We start from the raw sequence: 5,745 nt of genomic DNA, 5'->3' as shown, positions 1-5,745 counted from the left end.
TTATTTTGAAATGACAGGCCGTTTTTTAAAAAAAAACATAAAAATGGTTGAGGGTGCATAAACACAGAAAATAAATCTGGATTTCAGTAATTTAAAAATTAGGTTGGATGTAAATATGTTTTTTCTTATAAGTCCCGTGCGCTAACCGATTGCACCACTGGAGCTCCTATTTTTTCTATATATCTAAGGAATATGGTTTGTATAAAACTAGTGGCCCAGTGCATGGATCCATGAACATTGAAAGGAAATTAATTAGAAGAAATATTTTAATATCGTTACTTGTCCTTTCTCTATAATGGAAGTATCAACCAAATTCACAATTGACAATGACAGATCAAAACACACGTGTGCGATTGGCGCCAGTGAAAGCTTTATCTGTATCACACATGTGCAAGTCAATGTAGCCTTTTATAGATATAGAACAAACTTGCTTAACTAGACCTGCTTTCTGATGTGGCTAAATTTTTTCCAGCCCAGTGAAGCACCCCAACTTCTCTTTCAGCTAATTGTCAACAACACAGCACTAAATATTGTGCTGGGCCAGCACAGCCAAGGGTTCGGTGAGCCTGAGGAGGGGCGGTGAAGAATTAAAGAAAAGACAAACAAAGAGAATACAGCTGGGGCTCGGTGGATCTCCAGTGCATGGATGAGGCTGCAGCGAGGGATCCAACCGGCAAGCAGAGGGTTTAGTTTATAGTCAGAGAAAAACAAGGTAGTGGTCAGCATAGTTACAATGTTCTTGTGAGCTTCACTTGTTTTGGCAGCACTTGCTGCACCTCCCACAGACCATTAGTTACCTAGGAAGGATCTAAGGAGCAGCCATAAGATCAAGCTTAATTATGCTAAGAGGGCTCTGCCACAGGTCAATCCGAGGCTTAATTCTAGAGCCACTCCCTACAAATATCAGCATGAAGCAGATTATTATAGTAGATCATGTGGGGAGAACAAAGAGTAAAATATTTAACTGCAACAGTGTGTGACTATATTCTGTGCAGTGAGAAAACCTGAAGTCATTTTCAAGGTCCACCATTTCTTACTTCTTTTCAGTCAGGTCAAGATTCTAAACTTTCTAAATCTCCATTTTCCAGCTAATGAAAAGAAAATATGATTCCACTAATTCTCCTTTCTACCTACTCCAGGACTTCTGTGAGGATTAAATGAGGTGAGGCATTGGAAAATGCTTCACAGACATTTGGTTACAGTGTAAGGCCTTTCCACTTGACTATAGAGCAAGTTGTGTTCCTGGGCTGAAGAAACTGTAAGGAGGCTAGTTGTCACTGGGGAGTGGAAGATGGACATTGCTACGTGATGTCATTACCTAGATGGAGGAAAGGAGACTTATTAACAAAACCATGAGCATTATGATAACATTTTCTTTTTCATGGCCATAGTAAGGATTAAACTTTTTAATAAAAATCAAAATATACAAATATATATGAGTTGAATCATTTGCTTATTTCTTTAATCAAACATTGAAAAAATGTTTCTTTAGTTTTTATACCACATACTTCAACATTGTATTTTGAAAATTTAAATAGATAATATCAAAATTGTAAAGATATTGGTGTTAGTTTGCTCTTTAGTTTCTTTTCTGGTTGCATGTTTCACAAGCTGGCAGTCAAACATCCTCTCGCAGTCCAGGGCTCTCTCAGTCCCGGACCCCTCACCCCTTACCACTCTCCTGCAGCAGAGGCGGGAGAGGCTCCTGCCTCCACAGTTGTGCTCGCCAGCCATGAGCCCAGCTTCTGGGTGAGCAGCGCTCCCCCTATGGAAGTGCAGTGACCACCAAGGGCCAGCTCCTGTGTTGATCATCTGCCCCCTGGTGGTCAGTTCATGTCATAGTGACTGGTCTTTCTGCCATTTGGTCGATTTGCATATTAGGATTTTATTACATAGGATGTTTGTATGTATATATGCATATATCATTATGTATATGCAATCACATATGTTATTTTAATATTATGTATAACCATATACATGTCTATGTATATATTCATGTGTGTATTTATTTAATTTCTTAGGGATACTATAACAAATTAAAACTGTCTGAATGCCAGAATTCTGAAATCAAGATGCTGCCAGGGTTAATTCCCCTGGATTCTGAGGGGTATCTGTTCAAAGCCTCTTTCCTAGTTTCTGATGGTTGCTGGAAATATTTGGTGTTCTCAGGCTTGTAGATGCATCACTACAATTTCTACCTCAGTCTTTACATGGTGTTAGCTCCTATGTGTCTCTGTGTTTCTCCTCTACTTATAAGAACACAAGTCATATGTGATTTAGGTTCAACACTAATCTAGTACAACCTCATCTTACTTTAGCTGATTGCATTTGCAATGGCCTTGCTTCTAAATAAGGTCACATTCACAGGTGTCAGGGTCAGGACTTCCACATACCTTTTTGGGAGATGCAATTCAACGTACTGCTCATATTTCACAATTCTCTTCATTAATAAAGTGTCATAGAACCATATATTTTTATTTGTCCATTTCAACTGAAATATACATCTTGTAACCAGTTATTATTTCATATTGTTGTATTTACACTACTTTAACTAATAAATAAATACTAATTCAATATAAAATTGAATACATAAGTATTTTAAAGCATTATATCAATTAAATTTGAATTTATTCAAAGACCAAACAATACAAAATATTAATTCATACTGGATGAAATACACAATAGATTGTGTCTTCAGCACTTGAAATTATAAAGAATGACAATTAATTGTAAACATTAATTTTAACAATAGGTGGATTCCTTTTTATTAACATTTTTAATGTTGACGTTATTGCAGGCGTTCCTCTTTTTCCCCTTCTTAGCCCACCTCCACCCATCCCCGCCTCCTCCTCCCTTGGCCTTTACCAAACTATTGTCTGAGTCCATGGGTATGTATAAATCTTCTTTAGAAAAACAAACAAACAAATAAACAAAATTATTCAGATATTTAAAAAAAAGAATGGGTGGATTCTCAGCATCCATGTAATTCTAACCTCTTGCTTTATAAGATTTTTAAAATTAAAATAAAAGATAACATTATTCTAAATATGCTGGGCCTATAGAGGAAAAACAATGAAACCAACTGAAATGTATGATCATCCAACTCAAAAATAGAATAACTTACTAAGTTTATAAAACAAGTTTAAAAAATAGCTACACAGATTCAGTCTCTCAAAATATCCCCAAATAATATTTCGTTTGTCAATATTAGAAAGGTGAACAGAACCACTGTGAAAACCCTCTCTTAAATGTTTGTTAATATCTTTAAAAAATTATTTTCATTATAATAATTTTTAAAATACAATACAGTTGAAAGAATTTTATAGTAGACACTAATTTATTAACTACTTAGATTCTACAATAACATCTATAATAATAAAAGTATAATATGCTAATTAGACCAGACAGCCGAATGACCTTCTGGACCACCTTCCAGACAAAGTCAGGGCTACAAGGACCGAGGCAAGCCACTATGGCTGTGAGAGCTGAGCCCCTTGCATGAATTTTGTGCATCGGGCCTCTAGTTTTATTACTCTTGTTCAATCACATTTATATCAGTCTATCTGTCCTTCTATATAACCATCAACATATGTGTGCTTCTCTCTAATCAATTCTTTATGATACCAGGGGTCTTCTTTATGATAATCAGGGACCAAAATTTATTACAACTTAATTGTTCTTGTCAAAGTTAGAAAAAGTATCCTGGATATTCTTTGTTTAAATATCATTTGGCTCTTTTTAAAGTTGTTCCCCTCATTTATATTCAATTATAGTTCACATCGTATAAAATTGACCCACTTATAATGTTTAATTCAATGATTTTAGTATATCCACAGAGTTGTGAAACCATCATTACAGTTGAAGTTTAAACATTTTGATCACCTCAAGAAAAAAACTCATGCCCTTTAGCAGTCATTTCCTTTCCCCTGTCTCCCCATGCTCAAGTCCTAGACAGCAGCTCATCTTCTTCCTGCATGTATATATTGCCTGTTCTTGACATTTCACATGAATAAATTTATATAACATGGAGTCTTCTGTAACTGGCCCATATTACCATATTTTCTAGGTTTTTATCAGTATGGTATTCTTTTTTATTGCCAAGTGATATGCCGTTGTCTTTATCCATAAACTAATGGACATTCAGATTGTTTCCAATTCTTGGCTAGTTTGAATAAGATATCTCTGGGCATACAAGTAAAAGTACTTTGTGGACATATATTTTCATATTCCATACGTATATAAACAGGACTGGAGTTAATGGGTCATATGATAACATTATGTTTAACATGTATGAACTGTCAAGACATTTACATAGTGCTGTACCATTTCACAGTCCAATTAGCAATGCATTAGTGTTCTAATTTTTGCACACCTCACCAATACCAATTTTCTTTATTAAAAATTATATCTATTCTTGGGGGTGTGAAGTGGTGTCTCATGAGGTTTGGTTTGAAATTTCTTAAGAGCCAATGACATTGGCCATCTTTTCAGATGTTATTGGTCCTTAACTATCTCTGGAGAAATAACTATTAAAATGTTTAAAATTTTCTGAAATTAGATAGTGGTGATGGTTGAACCACTCTGTGAATATACTAAAATATACTGAATTGTATGCTTTAAAATAGTACATTTTAGAATATGTGATCTATTTGAATAAAGCTGTTATTAAAAAATAAATTATTTAATAAAATAGTTATTTTAAAAATAATTTGATTTCAAATATTAAATAGCCTTTTATATCATTATATAATTAAGTTGTAAGAGTTCTTTATACATTATGGATAAAACTACTTCACTGTATATGGGATTTGCAAGCATTTTCTCCCATTGTGTAGATTTTTTTTTTCATGTTTTGGTAGCATTTTCATAGGACAAACATTCTCAGTTTGGGTATATTCCAATTCATCTCTTCTTTCTGTGTTACTAGTTCAATCATGTAGTTGTCAGCACATTTTAGTTCTGGTTACCAGGTAGAATTTCCAGAAAAAAAAAAACAAAAACAAAACAGTAATTTCACATAAGCTTTTATTTTTCTGTATAAGTATGTCCCAAATATTGCAAAGGTACACCTTTACTAAATAAATGTTTATTTTGTATATGAGATTCTAATTTACCTGGTGTCCTTTATTTGCACAATATAGCAACCTGCTAGCAGGATACATGAATGAAGTGACTAATTCTTTGAAAGTAGAAAATAATGAGAATCAGAAAATCCAGACTCTGGCTTGAGTTCTGCAAATGACCCAATAAGTCGTTTAGCTTCACTTTGCTGCCTTTACATGTGTGGCAAATGAAGAAGACAATGCTTGACTCACTTTCTTCACAGGAACGTTGCTAAAATGAATGAGGCAATGAACACATAAACACTGGGCATATTGGAAGACAAATACCCTGTAACACTGTAGTGTCATTATTATTATTACTGTTATAGAGAGAATTTTTGAAAAGTCAGCTGGTTGAATGTATTATAGTAATCTTCTGCAAAAGAGAAAATAAAAACATCATTACAATACGTATTTAATGGCTTTATCTTCTATTTTATTCAGCACAGCATGAGAACATACATGCATCAACTTTGGATTATTACAAAATGACATTGTTTTCTGTCTCATGTTACCTTTATGCCTTCTCAACTATAATCTAACAATATGTATATGGTTGCATTTACTCATTTCTTTACATTTCTAAAAATCACTGAAGCGTAGTCAGAGGTGCCAGGTACTGTAGATTATATTTTGACTCTCT

This window comes from Myotis davidii, unplaced genomic scaffold (genome assembly GCF_000327345.1).
Source record: "Myotis davidii unplaced genomic scaffold, ASM32734v1 scaffold1584, whole genome shotgun sequence".
Lineage (NCBI taxonomy): Eukaryota > Metazoa > Chordata > Mammalia > Chiroptera > Vespertilionidae > Myotis > Myotis davidii.
Note: the sequence above shows the minus strand (reverse complement) of the source record.